This window comes from Alexandromys fortis, unplaced genomic scaffold (genome assembly GCF_014885135.2).
Source record: "Alexandromys fortis isolate MF-2015 unplaced genomic scaffold, M_Fortis_MF-2015_v1.1 scaffold_295, whole genome shotgun sequence".
NCBI classification, from domain to species: Eukaryota; Metazoa; Chordata; class Mammalia; order Rodentia; family Cricetidae; genus Alexandromys; species Alexandromys fortis.
This window is the reverse complement of record NW_026068169.1, coordinates 728,072-746,223: the sequence shown is the minus strand read 5'-3', so window position 1 is coordinate 746,223 and position 18,152 is coordinate 728,072. Positions and strand designations below refer to the sequence as shown.

Genomic DNA, 18,152 nt, shown 5'->3' with positions numbered 1-18,152 from the left:
CCACTTGCTCAAGCCTGAAACATGAGCTGCAGTGGCTCACCATGTCAGCTGTCGCAGTTGCTAAAGTTGTCCCTGAACCTTTGGTGTGTGTTTGCCTTGCCCCAAAGGTCAAGACTAATAATAAAGTTGAGCGCGGCTGCAAGGCAGGGAAATTAAACCCAGCCTGGAGACAGACCAGACCCAGTGTCACCAGAGTCGATTTCTGATTTGACCTCTGAAGTCAACCAGTATGATCCCTTTTGGGAAGGGACTTAACAAAATCCTTTAAAAAATGTTTATGGTATTTCCCCAGAGACTGTGCTTCAACATCAATGCCTTTATATCCGTGTACACTCCCAAGAAGCAAAAGTTCTAAACAGAAGACCATTCCTTGCAGGGACTTTATTTTTTATTTATTTATTTTTGTCCTGATGGAGTACTGGGAAGTTGTCTTGACATCCAGCAAAAGCAAACGGGTTAAGCCCAGCTGTCTGATGGAACATTCTACAACTATTACTATTATGCTGTAACTAAGGATACAGGCTTATGTGTATACCAGAACTGCAACAATGTAAAACGTGCGGGGGCTTGGGATTAACTAGAGGACATTGAAAACTTCTTCTCTATGAAGTTAAAAAAATGAAGATCTGAACGTTGTCATCTGTGAACTACCCTCCAGCTGTTGGTCTATTTAGCCAGTCTCATCTTTTAGGTTTCTATCAGTGCTTCAGTAAGCTCTGCTCTGACAAAGGCGGGTCACGCAGCATCCATATTCTCTAGTATGTCAAGGCGGGAATGGCAGCCGATACAAAACTAAAGGCTTTCAAAATATATGTGGAGCTCTCTTGCAGTCTTTTGCGGGCACGGTCACCCCCTGGCGGCCACTAGCCTGTCCACCCTCGGGTGGCTCTATGGCCGCTTGGACAAGCGGTTCACCTCTGCGGGGGACTTAGTCCCAGGACTCCCCGCCCCATCCAAAACTCCTCCCTTTCTGTCCTTCTGGCTCCCCTAACTCAACGTCCTGCACTCTTGGCTCAAGCTCCCCACCAGGTTGCGCTCTCACACCTCCCTTCCCCACAGCCTCCTCCAGCTGCAGTGACGTCTTTGTCACTGGTTCGCATGCGCCCTGGCCCGACCAATGATGGAGTGTCACAGCCATAGGCCCCAGGGGTCCCCCTCTGATTTTTACCGATGATGGGGGGAGAGGGGGGTAGAGAAAACCTAGTACTAAGAAGGTGATGCCTCCAGACTCGCGGTTTTAAGAGACAGTGACATATAAGAAAAGCTACAGTCCCCAAGAATATTCGTTTGGCCATTGTACCCGCAGCTCTGCAGCACAGATCGCCCGCCCCTAGCTGAGGCGCCCCGCTCCTCCACACGTCCAGATGGGGCCCACCTTCCTCGCAGCTAGTGGACTGAGCGGCTGGCAAGTGCTCGCATACCAGCGAGGGCCCAAATCGAGGCAGATGTAATCTGGAACCTAGTGGGGAACATGTGGTGCAAGAGGTGCTGGGAAGAAAAAGGGTTCGTGTAGTAGCTGTCCGAGCAGTAGCCCCATTTCTATAGAGGCATATGAACCCCAGAGCCCTAGAAGGTTTGTCAAAACAAAGACTGCTGTGGGTCTTGAACTGGCAGGGATTCTGTGTGCAGATTAAAATGAGACCCGAGAAACTGCATTCTAACAATTCCCAAGTCTGGTTCAGGGACTACACACTGTTAACAGATGCAGAGTTTTGGATTTTGTTTAAGAAAGAAAGAAAGAAAGAAAGAAAGAAAGAAAGAAAGAGAGAGAGAGAGAGAGAGAAAGAGAAAAGAAAAGAAAAGAAAAGAAAAGAAAAGAAAAGAAAAGAAAAGAAAAGAAAAGAAAAGAAAAGAAAAGAAAAGAAAGAAAATAGTAAGCGGTACCTGGGTGGTATGATCACGGGTTTGAGGCCAGTGTGGATACTATGTCAAAAAAAAATCTACGAACAGGTATAAACTTTGCTAACCCATTAATAATAAACTGCAAACATCCCTGGAGAGTAAAAGAATGTTAGTTTATGAAATTAAAATGTGCTACACACTTACAAATTGCTCTGGAAAGACATGAGAGCGAGCGCCTCACTGCTAGTATGCACAGCACTTCCATGTGCTGTCGCTTTTGCTAGCAACACTCAGGAGTAGGGATCCCACTACATTTCTAGTCCATAACAGGATCTGGCACCCCGGACCTTGTCAATAAGTGTTTGTGGATTCAATTATTTTGTTTTATTTTTTGATTCATTCTTTCATTCAGTTTGGGGTTTGTTTGTTATTTTGTTGGTGCTGTTATGTAACCCAGGCTGGCCTTGAATTTGTAATCCTCAGGCCTCTGCACCCTGCTTCCCTCTCCTGAGTGGGAGATTACAGCCTTGTACCGCCGTAACTGGGTTATGTAGGTTTTCTTTTTTAATCAGAACTAGTCCCAATTTGGTGAAGCAAACAAAAATTAAGGCAAGCGAGGCCTGGTAGTACCTGCCTACAATCCCGGCACTTGAGAGACTGGCAAGAGAATCGTTGCAAATGTGAGGCCAGCCTCGTCTACATATCAAGTTCTCAACCGGTTCTGGGTACACAAACGTATTTTTAACCTAAACACATGAGTACAAAAGAAGGTTGTGGAAGCTCAAAAGTGGAGGCTAACAGGCTTCTGGGCAGAAGTGAGACCTGGAAGATGAGTAAGCATTAGCAGAACGTGAAGAAAAGGCTGCTTTAAGCAAACTGAGTGAATGACGAAACACATGACTCCCAGACTCTAGGACTTTACAGGCCAAAGAACATGTTTTCAAATTGTATAAACCAGTGTGGTGCACACCTTTAACCCCAGCACTCAGGAGACAGAGGCAGGCAGATCTCTGTGAATCCGAGGCCAGCCTGGTCTCCATAAGGAGTTTCAGGACAGCCAGGGCTGTGTAAAGAGCCCTGTTTCAAAAACAAACAAGAAAGAATTGTAAGCTGCTCCAGTAGATGGCCCACATCCCTAAGTGTGAGCAGCACAATTAGACTCAGGAAAAGCACATGAAGTTGGGAGGGGTAGGAGTGGATCTGGAAGGAGTAAGGGGAAGAGTTGAGGGTGATGATATCAAAATGCATTCATTATATGCTTTTATAAAACTATCAGAACCGATAAAAAATAGTCTAATTATGAGGGATAGATGAAGCATTGCAAAAGAAGAGCAGTAAAAAGCCTATCACCATTATATACATATATGAAATTTTCAAAGAACGAATAAAATGTTTATTTAAAAAAGAATTGAATGCTGGGCGATGGTGGCGCACGCCTTTAATCCCAGCACTCGGGAGGCAGAGGCAGGCGGATCTCTGTGAGTTCGAGACCAGCCTGGTCTACAGAGCTAGTGCCAGGACAGGCTCCAAAGCCACAGAGAAACCCTGTCTCAAAAAAAAAAAAAAAAAAAAAGAATTGAGATTGGATTCCTCAAAATTTAGGAAAAACTAGGAACATGTAGTTGCCTGGGGTAAAAGACAATCGAAATGTAAATTACACTACTTAAAGCCTGGGGCAAAGCTGAGGAGGGTTTCTATCGGAGATTAGAATATTCAAGAGAAACTGGGTGGTGGTTTCCACACCTTCAAACCCAAGCACTCCTGGAGGCAGAAGCATAGGGAGGGGATCTTGGTGAGTTTGAGGCCAGCCTGGTCTACTGAGGAAGTTCCAGGACCCCAAAGCTACACAGAGGAACCCTGCCTTGAAAAAAACAAAAGGATATTCAAAAGAAAAAGCGGTGATGGTAGACTTCTGTGCTCAGAGAAGAATTGAGCGGACCCTAAGCTGCCGCCACAAGCTGATTCTTAAACCAACGCTGCCCTAAATATGGCAGTTTTTGCAAAACAAAGAAAATAAATTTTCTCTTTTACTTTTGACATTTTTTTATAAATCTTGGTTTTGATTTGAGGAGGGGTTTCAGGGAGTGGATGTGTTCAGAGCTCCATCCGTGACTTAAATATACAGACATGGCAGCAAGCACCAGTAACCGTAGCATTGTGTGGGGTGTAGACAGAGGAAGATCAGGGGCATACTGGCCAGCTATTTGAAACAGCCAAATGAACAAGCTTCAGGTTCAATGAGAGACCTTGTCTCAAAATATAAGGCGGAAGGGCAAGGGACATGTCTCAGTGGTTTAGAGTATGTGCTGTTCTTGCAAGGCACCCATTCAATTCCCAGCAACCACACAGTGGCCCGACCATCTGTAACCCCAGTCCCAGGGACTCCAACACCCTCTGTCAGCCCCAGGGACACATTGCCACAATACATGAATATAGGCAGAACACACAAAGTGAAATGAATAGATGTTTTTAAAGTTTAAATACAATATTATAACATATAGAGATAAATTTAAAAAGAAATTGGAAGGCCTACACAATAAAAACTACAAAACACTAATGAAATAAATTGGAAAAAGACAAATTAAATGCAAAGGTTCAGTGCTCATGGATTGGGAGAATTAATATTTTAAATGTCAGTATTTCCTATAGTAATATATACATTGAATGCAACCCCTATGAAAATTTCCATGTCATTCTTCACATAAATAAAAATATGGCTTTTTTAAGGAACATTTTTTTTTGAGATAGAGAGTCTCACTATATAACTCCAACTGACCTAGAACTCACTATGTAGACCAGGCTGGCCTTAAACTTTTTTTTTTCTTTTTTTTTTATTGCTTTATAAATAATGCCATTCAAAATTTCCACTTCCGCCCCCCTCCCATTTCCCTCCCATTCCCCCACTCACCCTCCTCCCTCCCCCTCCAGTCCTAAGAGAGGGCAGGGTACCCTGCCCTGTGGGAAGTTCAAGGCCCTCCCCCCCCCCTCCATCCAGGACAATGGGGGCAGACTGAGAAGCCATTGATAACGGCACTGGGATTTGTTTCTACTGCGTGTGCTGGCTTTTGGGGATCCTAGTCTGTTCGGATGCACACCTTCCTTGGCCTTAAACTTTTTAAGTTGAAGTCTCTGAGTTTAGGCCTCTTCCTCTCAAGCCAGCTAAGTGACAGGGACAGGTGCTGATCTCACTGCTAGGAGCCTTACAAACAAACCAAGTTACACAACTGTCACACACAAGCAGAGGGCCGAGGTAGATCCCATGCAGGCCCCCTAACTGTTGGTCCAGAGTTCATGAGCTCCCACAAGCTCAGGTCAGTTGTCTCTGTGGGTTCCTCCGTCATGACCTTAGCATCCTGGATTGTACAATCCCTCCTCCCTTTCTTCGGGAGGACTCTCAGAGCTCGACCCAGTGTGTGATCTGTCCACATGCATACAGTCTATACTGAACAAATCCTGTTGTGGGGTACCCACCAGAGAACACTTCTCAGACTTTAAGCCAATAGAGTCTTTTCAGCTTGCCTTGAGGGCGACTACACTGGGTGTTTTTGGAACCCAGTGTAGCACCAAGCTTTTCTCAGGGTGAGTCAGAGTGAGCTTTCAAGACACAATAAACAAAGAAAGAAAGAAACATGTTCTGGGTTGACATGCTTCAGTTAACAAGAAGAGTTAGGCAGAAGGAAACCTACAGAAGCCAAAAGTAAGCTCAGAACATTTAGAGACTTTCCCAGAACTATGGGCTTTGATAGGTTAGGCCTTTGTTTTAGTTTTGGCAGATGGTGCTGTCTATGTGCTGAGTTTTAAGGCCTGAATGGCATGTCCATCATGGAGTCAGTTGTGCTAAGGTATGGGGACACTGTTACAATCCAGCCTTGCCTTTATCCATTTTCCATTCCATAGCCCTTTGTAACTTATGGTAATTACTATTGTATATTCAGGTTTACTAGGGGAGGTAATTTTTAACAATAATTTATTCTTTGAGAATGTCATACTGTATACATATCCACACCTTACTCCCCCTCCAAATTCCCCAAGATCGCAAAACACATCCTTCGCCCTACTTCATGTCCTATTATTTTATTTTTATTTCATTATTTTATAAATAACTCACTGAGTCAAATCAGTGCTGTCTGTCTGTGCGTGGGTGAGAGGCCATCAGAGAAGCATGAGGAACTTACCCGTGGTCACATTTCCAAAGAAAAATGACTTTCTATCTTCTAGTAACCATCAACCACCAAGAGCTCCTTGGCTTCATGACCCCATTTCATCCCTGCTGGAGTTTTAACTGGCCTGATTTCTGGCAGGTCTTCTGCAGGTTGCCACAGCTGCTGTGAGTTCCTAAGTGCAAGGGCCACGCCACATTCAGAAGACAGTATTTCATAGGTCTCCTCCCATCCTCTGGCTCTGAGGTTCATTCCACCCCGCCTTCCACAATATTCCCTGAGCCTCAGGGAGGGAGTTGAGACATATAGCCAGGAGCTGGAGGGATGGCTCAGTGTATAAGAGCACTGGCAGTTCTTTCATGGAAGCCAGGCTCAATGCCTAGCACCCACATGAAACTCATAACCTTCATACCTCCAATCCCAAAGGATCCAGCACCCTCTTCTGTTATCTTTGATACCAAGCATGCACATGGTGCCCAGACATACATACAGGCAAAACACCCATACGCATAAAATAAATACATTTCTTTAAAAAAAAGACAGAAGCCTGGGGGAGGGACTGGGAAGAGAGGAGGGAAGGGAACCCGTGGTCAGGATGTAAAATTAATAATAATAAAAATAATAGAAAGAAGAAGCCAGGCAGTGATGGCACATGCCTTTTAACTCAGTACTTGGAGGCAGAGGCAGCTGGATCTCTGTGAGTTCAAGGCCAGCCTGGTCTACACGCAGAGTTTCAGGACAGCCAGGACTGCATAGAGAAACGCTGTCTCAAAAGAAAGAGAGAGGGAGATCCAAGCAGAGCTAAGCACTCATGGTCACTTATTACCATCGCTTTAACCAGTTCTGAGTCTCTAAGTTAACCACCGCCCACTGCAGAAACAGGCTTCTCTGACCACAGTTGAGAGCAACACAGATCTATGGATCTAAATGTAAGAATTTATAAGACAATTTGACAACATAACCGTTTAGCAAAATAACAATAGTAGGCTCCACCCTAGGTCCTGTGTCCTGCTCAGCCATGGACTTTTGAGCAGGTCTGCAGTGCTACGTATGGATTCTCTCCTGTAGAACAGGTCTCAAATCCAACCTGAAAGTGGCTGGATATCCCCCGAAAAACCTGCTGTGCGGCTTGTTCCTTGGATTTCAACATTCCTTCCAAATTGAAACGTGTTGCAGTAGGGAAGTTGAGGCTCAGGAGCCTAGGGAGGTAAACAAAAGGTCACGTCGCAGGCAAACAAATAAAAACCATGGAACTTGGGGCTGGAGAGATGGCTCAGCAGTTAAGAACACTGGGTGCTCTTCCAGAGGACCCATGTTCAATTCCCAACACCCACACGGCAGCTCACAACGTCTGTAACTCAAGTTCCAGGGGATCTGCCACCCTCACACAGACCTACTTGTAGGTAAAACACCAATGACCATAAATAAAAAGAAAGAAATCATTTTGTAAAAACCTGTGGAGCTGCTGCGAACTGCATAGAGAGCTCCAGGGTTGCAGGTTTTCAGGAATCATCACCCATGTTGGGGTGGGCTTTCTGGTGATGCACCTGCTTTTGAGGTAACCCCCGATCCTTGTAAGTAAACCCATATCCATACTCCTGTTAGCAACCCTGATTTAAAAAAAAAACGCATTGTTTCACCAAATTGGACATCGGAGCAATCATTATTTTGGTCTGTTGTGGGCTCCCTTTCTTGGGGTATCTGTGTGTGTGTTGCGTCACCCCATGAAAGGTCTCTCACACAACAGCACAACAGGCATGCTTCAGTCTCACCAGAGGCCACATCTTGCCTGAAATACGAGTATTGTATGTAGCATGTAGAGTCCAGCCCTGAGTAAGAACACTGATATGTTCTCCTCCCCTGGCTGCCTGCATAGCACCTTCTTGCACTATAAAAGCTAGCCAACAGCGAGGAAGCTACCTGGTTAGTTCATGATTGTGCTAACCCAAATGTCCAAAAACAAAAGTGTGTGCTGTCTTCAGCAATAGGGTCTTACCATCTTGCTATGGTAGGCAGCCAAGAGCAATGACAGTAGCCTAAGCTGTCTGGGAGGTAGCCTCTGCGGTCTCCCCGCGCAGAACCTCAGGGAGATATCACATGCCTGGCACTGGGATTTTCATTTAATGACCTGTGTGTTCTAGGAGCGTCACTGTTCATACATGCCCAGTACCTCCGTACAAACTATTTTCAGTGATATATTTTCAATAATTTTAATGGCATTTTATTTGTTTTGTATACATTTATGCATGTGTGTGCATGCATATGTGTGTGTGCGTGTGTGTGTGCGTGTGTGTGTGCGTGTGTGTGCGTGTGTGTGTGTGTGTGTTCACATGCCACGGCATACGTGAAGCAGAGAAGAGCCAGCTGGAGTCAGTTCTCTCCTTCCACCATGTGAGTCCCAGGCATCAGACCAGGCTTGATGGCAGGCACTTTTACACTCTGAGCCATCCCATTATCCTCTTTAATTGTTTAAAATTAGCTTGAAAACTAGTGCATTTTATAAGTCTTTTTCTTCTTTTATTTTTTAATTATTATTTTATGTGTAGGGGTGTTTTGTACGGATGCCTGTCTGTGCACCATATGCTCAGAGAGGCCAGAAGACGATGTCTGATCTCCCCAGAACTTGAGTTACAGATGTGGTTAGCCATCAGATGTGTCCTGGGAATGAAACCTGTGTTTTCCCATTAGATTGTAAAGTTCACAAGGACAGACAATGTATCTATCTGGTCGACCATTTTATCCTCGATGCACAGCAGAGTGTCTAAAATGTAGGAAGGACCAGAGATGGCCTTTGGGAAACCACGTGAGGACCTGAAGATTATTTGTGACACCTCTGAGTGTCTAAGTAACTAAGTTACTTAAGTGTCACTTCAGTAACTAATGCAAGCCAACAAGTCACTCTGTTTGGTTTTTGTTTTGTTTGGCGGGGGGGGGGGGGGGGGGGGGGGGGGGGGGGGGGGATGTCTCATACAACCCACGCTAACCTCAAACTGGCTATATAGTTGAAGGTGGCCTGGAACTCATGATCCTCCTGCCACCACCTCCCAAGTGGGATTACAGACATGAAACAGCACACTCGGCATCACCCAGCATCATTCCATCCTAACCTAAGGAAGCATTCTGAGAGCAAGCTGGAATGACAATCTTAAGACAGGTGTGGTAGCTGACAGCCAGCACTTGAGAGGCAGAGGAGGAGGATGACTGAAACTTTGAGGGCAGCCTGGTGTTCATGGTAAAAAAAAATATTTCTGTCTCAATGGAAAAAAAGTGATTAATTATGACCATCTGCGTGGTCATTTTTAAAGATTTACTTATTTATTATGTACACACACACCAGAAGAGGGTACCAGATTTAATCATAGATAGTTGTGAGCCACCATGTGATTGTTCAGAAATGAATTTAGGACCTCTGGAAATGCTCTTAACCACTTGAGCTGTCTCTCCAGCCCTAGTCAAACTTTTTTATGTTTTTTCTTTTGAGAGAGGGTCTTGCCAACTTATGTAGGCTGGACTTGAATTTGCTCTCTAGGTTAAAAAGGCTTTGAACCTGTGATCTTCCTGTAGAGCAGGAATCTGGATTTCACTCAAATTTGGCCGGTAGTGTCCACACACAGTGGATATTACTTCTTTTTTTTTTTTTTTAAGGTTTTTTTGAGACAGGGTTTCTCTGTGGTTTTGGAGCCTGTCCTGGAACTAGCTCTTGTAGACCAGGCTGGTCTCGAACTCAGAGATCCTCCTGCCTCTGCCTCCCGAGTGCTGGGATTAAAGGCATGCGCCACCACCGCCCGGCTTGGATATTACTTCTGTACATGAAAGGAACAGACGTTACATATGTATACAGGCACGGTAGCAGACATTGCATCTGTATGCAGCAGAGGAGCAGACATTATATCTGTCCACATGCACAGGAACAGACATTACAGCTGTATGCAGGCATAGGAGCAGACATTACATCTGTACGCAGTAGAGGAGTAGACATTACATCTGTACACAGTAGAGAAGACATTACATCTGTACACAGTAGAGGAGCAGACATTACATCTGTATGCATGCACAGGAGCAGACATGTCATCTGTATGCAGGCACAGCAACAGACATTACATCTGTACGCAGGCAGAGGATCTTACTGTTAAGGAACAGCTATTTAACTAACTTAGCAAGTTTTCAGGCATTTTCTTTTTTGCGGGAGTCTGTTGTATCAAATCGCTGATTGTACAGTTCAAACACACCTTATGTCTGTCTAGATTAAAGAGAAAAGCGTTTCTCTGACGTTATCCTTCTACAGGACTCTGCTACACAGAACAGCATGCTGCACAATTACACCTCACCTTACTAAACAGGAGTTAGGATAATAATAATGTTCAAGAATTTTGCTCATTAATTTTATCTCGGTGTTTCCCATGAGGTTGTAATCAAAGAGACCCAGTGGCTGACTTCTGAATTTACACTAGCCAGTAAAAAGCACCTTGAGCTCTTATTCCAAACCAATGGCCTACCCCATGGCGTGCATCTTGTAGAGCACAGTGGTGAGTAAAACATCACCAATCTTGCAAATGCCTGTGACGGAAACTGCCAAGATTTCCTTGGATGGCTTCATTGCCTATTCTCTTGCTCTGTCTAATAAGGGTAAAACTGCTCCAGCTGTTTTTCTAGGAATTAGAGTGGTACTAACAGTCTCCCCTTTGTTTGGTATAGTTGCTGTCTCATGAGCATCACATGCCAAGGTCACATTAGCCTCACAGAGCTTTCTTATGTTCCACATCTTTGCTATCTGGTACATTTTATCACGGCCCTTTACCCTGACCCTTTTCTGAGGCATTAGAACCTCTTCTACATTGTCCCAGCTTGGAAGCAGTTAGGAGTCTGTGCCCCAAACCACTAACAGCAGCTCGGCTGACCTCTCGGAGCGGGGAATGAGGGACTAGAACTTACACAGGCCCCCTAGTAGGCAGACAGATAGGGAGAGGGGCCATGGCTAGTTAATAAAGATGGCTGACTTCCTCCTCACCTGAGACAAAAGCCTGACAACTTAAAACAAAGGCCTACAGGCTTTCCTCCTGCTGCTCAAGAGTTCTAGGCCAGATCAGGACACGTTTACACAGCGGTTGTGGGCCAATCGGACATCCTGTTTTTCTTCAAACTCACCAACCCTAAATTTGGGGACAAAGACCTTCCAGGTGTTAGTATTCAGGCATGTGTAACAGGCCTGCCCTTGGGGCCCTGACAGGATAAATCCTCAGCTGTAGCCACTAAGAGCACCTTCTCTGTACATTCACTACGTTCTCTTCCCTTTAAAAAGGGTCCTGCCCACCTCTCATCTCACAGTCTTTGTGTCTGTTTGTTCCCCCCCCTCCCTTTCTGCTTTTCTGTCTCTTTGTCCCGTGTTTTTGCGTAGTCCCCCCCTCTTTCTTCTCTCCTGCTGCTCCTGTCTCCAGAGGCCCCATCTCCCCTCTCCCTTTCCCTCTTTTTTATGTTCCTTTTCCCCTAATTAAAACCCTTCCACATGAACTCTGTTGCATGGCCGGCATCTTTCTCTGGTATTTTTTTTTTTTAATTACAACACCAGGGGCTTAAAAACAAAACAAAACAAAAAACCCAGTCCAATGAGATGCTTCGCTTTAGCTTCCCAAGGCTCACCCCCTAATTTGCCAAGGGTCTTTTCTCTGCATGTGCTAATGTTTATTTCTTCGGGCCTCATAAAAGATTTTTTAGACTGCTGCGGGGGGCAGGAGATTCTGTCTCAAAACAAAACAGAACATCTGGATTTATTAGTGGCGGTGGTACCTAGAATGGAATCCATGCCACTAAACTCGCGATGCAAACGTGCTACGCTCCCAGTCCTTTTTTTGTTTTATTTTTTAATTTTCTTCCACATGTTTGAGTATTTTGCCTGCCTGTAGGTATGAGCACTATGCGCATGCTTGATGCCCTTAAAAGTCAGAATGGGGCTTCAGGTCCCCTGAAACTGGAGCTATGGATGGTTGCCGGCTGCCATTACTGGGAATCAAACCTGATCCTATGCAAGAGAAACAAGAGATCTTAATCACTGAGTCATCTCTCCAGCTCCAGCTCTCATTTTCTGTTTCTTGTATTAAAATACCATCATTTGAAATATGTACATACACACACATGCATATATATATCCACAAGAGGAACTGTTGGGAAAGAAACCAGACAAGAATTTCCTACAAGATAGCAGAGAATCTGGACTGCTCTTCATTCTCGAGAGGGAGGGAGAATGGAGTGGGGGAAGGGGTGATGTGTGCGAGGAGGGGGAGGGAAATGGGAAAATTTTTTTGCAACAACTAAAAAAATAAAATAAAATAAACAAACAAAAAAATAAAAAAATAATTCCAATCATCTTAGCCCAGGCAGATTGTGTAATTAACGTACACATGACAAAACCTGTTATGTTCACAGATAATTTCCCTGCAATGTTTTTGAAGGGGTGGTAGTTAAGACGGTGTCTCGTGTAGCCCAGGCTAGCCTGAAACTCGAATTCACTAGCAGAAGATGACCTTGAACTCCTGACCCTCCTTTCTTCAGCACTTGAGTGTTGAGTTTATAAGGCTGCACTAAGCCTGGTTATGTTTTTTTTTCTTGCCCACAACACATTCCTAGACCCAGGGCTTTAGGACAAGTTTCCTTCAACTGATGACAAGAAACGTACAATATGCAGAAAGAAAGGGAAAAGCAAATGAACCCAACAATCTTCAGAACTTTTTTCAGACGTTTTGCAGAACTTTCACTGTGGGGCCATAGTTTCAATAAAAGTATACCATTGCAGCCGGGCGTTGGTGGCACACGCCTTTAATCCCAGCACTTGGGAGGCAGAAGCAGGCGGATCTCTGTGAGTTCGAGGCCAGCCTGGTCTACAGAGTTTAGTTCCAGGACAGGCTCCAAAGTTAGAGAAACCCTGTTTCGAAAAAAAAAAAAAAAGTATGCCATTATTTTTTACCAAATCTTAAAATCAGGGAGCTAAACAAACTGTAACATGTTTTTAATTTTTTTAAAAACAATGACATGATTTGTGTTATGGGAGTATTTAAAAATAAAATATTATCATCATAGTAAAGATAAAAAGATTCTAAAGGTGATTTTAAAAAGTTCCCTTTTTAAAGAGAAAGGGGAAATTAGGGCAAAGTCGGTCCAGATGGGAAGCCATTCCCTCCCGTGAAAGAACTGCCTGCAGTCCACTGTCCTCTTGCTGATGTGTTTAAAGATCTTGGACTTCTCTGCGTTCTTTGTTTTCTGGTAGCCGAATCCACTGCCACCTCCTCTCTTGTTAAGCTTGCCATCATGGCTGCTCACTTTCAGATCAATGAAAGGAGGACCTTAAAACCAAAAGGCAGAGCCACCTGAGGCCAATTGTTCACACTGAAGATCTGCTTGAGAGAGTGGGAGTCGTAGGCTCATATGTAGGACGTGTATGCTTTCTGGGCAGGCTTATGGAGAAAGTAGTTCTTTTCGATTAGCCTTTCCAGCTGAGACAGAACATCAGAAACTTTAGACCAGGAAAAACAAATTGATTCAATGGAACCTTAAATTACATCAAGTAATGAAGGCAACCTAACTCCTCAGGGCACAGGATGAGCAGGGTCCTCTTCCACCCAGGCCCCTAGCTGTTCTATCCACATGACGAATGTATTCCTTCGGGTCACTGCGAGGGTCATAATGAGCAATCCAGTACACTTCAGGGCAGCCCTCTGGCTGTCACATCTGCGCAGCAGTATCCCTGAATCTGTGTTACAGGACTGGAAGAACGTGGCTGCTTGCTTGTTTTGCTTTTGCCTTCCATGGATGGCCAAGACAGGCAAGCAATGTAGTTCAGTAGCTCATAGTGGTACTTCACAGACATACACAAGGAAAAGAACACCACTGCTTTCTTCTTCAGGTTCTTCGATTTTATTTATTTATTATGTACACAGTGTTCAGCCTCCATGTTTTGCCTACAGGCCAGAAAAGGGCACCAGATCTCATTACAGATGGTTGTGAGCCACCATGTGGTTGCTGGGAATTGAACTCAGGACCTCCGGAAGATCAGTCATTGCTCTTAACCTCTGAGCCATCTCTCCAGCCCCCTTCAGGTTCTTCTTAAGGAATGTGAAGAGCAGAAAGAACCTCTTCTCAGAGGGACACACAACATATCCCTGCTCAAGTCCATCCACCATGACAACATCTTTATCGTCATCAACACCCACATACAATGGCTCTTTTTCAGAGAAATAAATTCTTGCGAAGTCTTCAACTTTTGGAGTTTGTGTGGCAGAAAAGAACATGGCTTGATGTACTGGCAAAAGTTTGATAATTTGCTTTAATGCTTCTTCAAATCCAACATCCAAGATACAATCAGCCTAATCAATAACTAGACCCTGGAGGTTCTTTTTTTTTTTTTTTTTTTTTTTTGATTTGAGATACAGTAAAAGAAGCCTTTATTGTAGGGTAACAGATGAGATTTTTTTATTAGATTTTTAAAAAAAATACCAATCCAAATTCCCACTCCCTCCCCTCCCCCCATTTCCTCCTCACAGCCTCCCATCCCATCCCCCTCCAATCCTAATAGAGGGTAAGGCACTTTGCTTTGTGGAAAGTCCAAGACCCTCCCTACTACATCTAGGCTGATCAAGGTACACATCCAAAGAGAATAGGATCCCAAAATGTCAGTATATGCAGTAGAGATAAATCCCAGTGCCACTGCCCATGGCCCCTCAGTCTGCCCCAGTCATGCAACATTCAGAGGGACTAGTTTGGTGCTATGCTTGTTCCTTCCCAGTCCAGCTGGATTTGGTGAGCTCCATTAGCTCAGGTAAACTGTTTCAGTGGATGAACCCTTCATGTTCTTGACCTCTTTGCTCATATTCTCATTCCTTCTACTCTTCAATTGGACCTTGGGAGCTCAGTCCAGTGCTCCAATGTGGGTCTCTGTCTCTGTTTCCATCTGTTGTTGGATGAAGGTTCTATGGTGGTATTTAAGATAATATCAGTCTGACTACAGGTCAAGGTCAGTTTGGGCCCCCTCTCCTCTATTGCTTAGGCTTTTAGCTGGAGTCATCCTTATGGATTCCTGGGAAATTTTCTAGAGCCAGGTTTCTTCCTAACCCCATAACAGCTCCCTCAATCAAGATATCTCTTTCCTTGCTCTCATATTTGTCCTTCCTCCCTGGAGGTTCTTGTACATAAACCCTGGAGTATTCTGCATGTGGTCTGGAAGCAGGCCTTGGGTGGCCATGATTATATTGATGCCATGGTGATGTTGATGCCATGGTGATGTTGATACCATGGTGATGTTGATGCCATGGTGATGTCGATGCCATGGTGATATTGATGCCATGGTGATGTTGATACCATGGTGATGTTGATGCCATGGTGATGTTGATGCCATGGTGATGCTGATGCCATGGTGATGTTGATGTCATTGATGAGCTCCTGGGCTTCAGCAGACCTGGTACTGCACCCATGATCAGCCCATATGTGGGAACATGGTGTGTCATCAGTTTCTTAAGAACCCCAAAGCCAAAGGTCTACATGGCCAGTTCTCTGGTAGGAGAGAGAAGCAGGACTCCTGTTCCTTCCCTGCGCATGAACTTCAACTTGACAATGAGCCAAGTTCAGTCACAGGAATAAGGAAAGAGATGGGTTTGCCACTGCCTGTTTTCATGGCTACCAGAAGATCCCTGCCTTCCAGAAGTGGCCTGATACTTTCTTAGATTTCAGTCAAGCACTTGAAGCCCATTTCTTCTGCAGTCTTCAGAGTGTTTTCAGTGATGAGGTCAGACAAGGAAGCAAATGAGGGGTCCTCAAAAGTCCCTGTCAGTCCTAGGGGCCAGCTGCCCCACCCCACCCCACCCCTGTGACTTGGCTTCTCCACACCATCTTCTGCTTCCTCGTGAGCCCCAGGGCTTTCTTTGGGCTTTGTGTGTATGTGTGTGTGTGTGTGTGTGTGTGTGTGTGTGTGTGTCAAGCCTCATTTGTCCTTTTCCCCTTTTTCTTCTTTTTCTTTTTTGGTTCTGAATCAGGAGATGGCATTGCTGTTGTTTCTCCACTGGTTAAAGTGGTAGATTTGGGGAGTAGTTTTTAACCTTTTGAGTTTTCCACTGTCTCTTCAGGAACACCTCTGATGAGGGATGTCCTTTGTATATATGTTGCTTTTGTTGGTTAAAGAATAAAGCTGTTTTGACCAATGGCTTAGCAGAGTAAAGTTGGGCAGGAAATCTGAACAGAGATATAGAGAGAGAGTAAGCAAAAATCAGGAAGACACCACATAGCTGCCAAAGGAAAAGGACACCAGAATCCTGGCAATACACAGATTAATAGAAATGGGTTAATTCAAGATATAAGAGCTAGCTAGGAATACGCTTGAGCCATTGGCCAAACAGTGTTGTAATTAATATAGTTTCTGTGTGATTATTCAGGTCTGGGTGACTGGGAAATGAGTGAGTAACCTCCACTGTGTGCTTCTGCTGAACCCACGCTCACAGAATGCTTTATAACTATCTGTAACTTTTCCGACTTTCCCTTCTTTGGACACATCTCTATTTTGAGGTTGCAATAGGCTTGTATCTGATGCGTCTTGCAGCTTCAGGTTCCGCTGCCGCAGCCTGACATTCCACTTCTTGATCTCCTTGCGCAGAGGTTTCATCTGTAAGTGTGACATATTGCTGGGCCACACTAGCAAGCAGCACTGAGCAGTGGCTGCACATGCACAGTTGGAACTCGGAAGCAGACTCGTGGGGCAGAAATGCTTCTGCAACCTGTAACATTTTCAATACAGAGGAAGCAGATCTTCGTGAATTTGTGGTATCATCTTCATATGAGTCCCCTATGTTAGCAGAGCTAACCAAAAGTTATCTGCCACACATGAAGCTCAAGAGATAGGATTTAAAAAAAAAATAGCTGGGCTGATGAGCCAAAGAGAAGCAGTTTGCCTTTTCGGGACTTCATGAGTATGACATTTACATCATTTCCACCCGCTTTCCTCCCTCCAACTCCGCAAATGCCCCCACTACCTCCCTACCTCATGATCTCTCTTTAATTGTTACTACCTATATGTACATGTGCATACACACACACACAGGTTGTATTGTAGCTATATCACCTGGGTTGGGTACCTCATGATCAGTACTCTGAAATTCACCAGTTGTTGGTTTCTATAATGGTCTACACCTCTGCCAAAGAAGCTTCCTTGATGAGGAGTGAGAGCTGCCCTTACCTGAGGCTATAAGATAAATATTTAGAATACAGTTGAGATTTATACTGACTTGGGAAAATGGCTGCAGCTGGCTCCACTCTAGGTTCATGAGTTTACAAGCCACAGGCCCATTGACTAGGTTTACAGTACCAGGCACGAATTCCCTCCTATTAAGAGGGTTTTAAGACCAATTAGATGGCTGGGCGGTGGTGGAGCACACCTTTAATCCCAGCACTCCTGAGGTGGAGGCAGGCAGATCTCTGTGAGTTCCAGGCCAGCCTGGTCTACAGAGCTAGTTCCAGGACAGGAACCAAAGCTACAGAGAAACCCTGTCTCGAAAAAACAAACAAACAAAAGACCAATTAGATGACTGTTAATTACCCCCAAGACACAGTGCCACTATTGTACCCTTGAGGCTGTCTTGCCATGCTGCGCATTGTTACGGTTATAGTCTTAATAGCTGGGTAAGATTGTTGATAGTCTTCCTGCCTTGGCAGTTTACAAGAATTCCCTTAGAGACTTTTCAGGAGAGACAAACAGACATATAGGCCTCATTAAGAAGCCCTCTTACACTGTGGCGTATGGCTTTGAGATGAACAAGGACTATGGCTATAGACATGCTAACAGGAACAGGAGCAAGCCCAGGAGGTCTCAATCCTACACAGAGAACTACAGACAAAAAAAAAAAGACTGAAAGTGGAAGAAATGGTCTTCCCCAGGGGGGAGCACACCACTGGGGTATCCAACACCAAGGTCAGCCCCCAAAACATACATATAAGCACCGTTATACAGACTGAGCAGGTTGTATTGATATATTTAGGAATGTGTGTATATACATACACGTGTGTAACAATTCATGAAAAAGAGGTCATGAATTTGAAAAAGAGCAAGGATGTATGTGAGGGCTTGGAGGGAGGAAGGGAAGGGGGAAATGATGTCATTATATTATAGTCTCAAAAAAT

The 18,152-nt window shown here is 44.6% G+C and overlaps 1 pseudogene; it reads right to left on the bottom strand.

Moving 5' to 3' along the window:
- Nucleotides 1–1,013: 1,013 nt before the first annotated feature.
- On the bottom strand, nucleotides 1,014–16,656 carry LOC126492154 (ATP-dependent RNA helicase DDX18-like; annotated as a pseudogene).
- Between the last annotated feature and the right edge of the window lie 1,496 nt (nucleotides 16,657–18,152).